The sequence below is a fragment of the Mus caroli genome, unplaced genomic scaffold (genome assembly GCF_900094665.2).
Source record: "Mus caroli unplaced genomic scaffold, CAROLI_EIJ_v1.1 scaffold_23434_1, whole genome shotgun sequence".
In the NCBI taxonomy this organism is placed as follows: domain Eukaryota; kingdom Metazoa; phylum Chordata; class Mammalia; order Rodentia; family Muridae; genus Mus; species Mus caroli.
Window position 1 is genome coordinate 594 of NW_018388872.1, and position 1,499 is coordinate 2,092.

The window sequence follows — 1,499 nt, forward strand, 5'->3', positions numbered from 1 at the left end:
CACTGTGGTCCTCGCACCAATAAAGAGAGATCAGAGAGAGAAGCTACCTGAAGACATGGTGCTTGTGTATTTGGAGGAAGAGGTGCTGGAACACAGCTGTGACTCACTCACCTACTGGAACCTAAATGCTTTCAGTATTGAATTCAGAAATGGAGCCACCAGACTGGAAAGGTCCTTCAGAGTGCTAGCTATTGTACCAGGGCTGACTTGGCTGGCAGGGCCATGTAGGACACCAGCTCAGGCATCTGGGGCTACCTGCCAGTTCTCACCATAATATCCACATGTGCCTTACTCCTCCTTCAGGCCAGGTGTCAAGGTGCGTTTTCAGAAGCCCACTAGAAACAAAGTCTTGGCAATTATAAAATAGAATGAGCAGGTTTGAAACTGTAAAGGTTTTTTGTTTTGCTTTTAGGGGATAGTAATCTGTTTTACTAGAATGAAAGGAAGATGTAAACAATTTTATTATGTAGGGTTTTTATTCAATTGTGTGAAAACCACAAATCAGGTGCTGTATTTTAATTAAATATTTTAACTGCAAAAAAAAAAGACTTGGTCTTTATTGATTAAAACAAAAAGGAACGTCTCACAATTGGATATTTAACCTCCTACTTACCTCAAATTGAAGCGAATGCAAATCAGAGCACAGGATGAAAGATGCCTATGATGTCATGACCTGCGTGTCCAACAGCTTTGTGAAATCTGGAGCACAACCTCCAGGCCAGAATACAAACCCCAAAAGAATGCCTCGACCTCCCTAATGATGACTCGCAGGGTGTTTCCCAAAATACACAACACGGGCTTAAACATACTGGCAGGTGGGAAAGAAAAAAGTGAATTCATGAGGCAGAGGGTCCAGTGTCCAGTGCCTCCTAATTTGCTGTGTGACACACATCTGATCTTTCTGAACTTTCATTTACAAAGTAAACAAAAGATCACTGTGCACTGGCAGTTCCCAAAGGTAGGCTCCCGGGAGAGTGGCCACTACTCACCCCACATGCAGCAGTACTGGAATGAGGCAGGCTTACCTTCTGTTCTGTGGTTAACATCCTACACACAGAAACAGTGCATTCCTATTCTTGGATCTGGAATCTGATTCTATTTCAGTCTTGCATGTGTTTGCTTTCAATGGGAGGTCACATAACTAAGGCTGGCCTTGGATTTACTATGCATCTGAGGATGTCTTTGAACTTCTGACCCTCCTGATTCTAACTCCCAAAGATATGAACCAGCATGACAAATTTTTGCAATTCAAGAGTTTAAACTTGTTAGGCAAACACTCAACTACAGAACTATGCATTCAGAGCCTCACAGGTGACGGGAAAATGGAGATACCTAAAATGATGGATTTGATTCTTTAGTCTTGGAGTTGGCAGCAGTCATCATCATCATGTGATAAACTGAAGTACATCAGGAGAAAATAAGTTCTAACCAGCAACAACAGACTACTGGTATCCTTCAACTCATGTGGCAAAACATCTAAGTAGCAGCCTAGGCTTGGA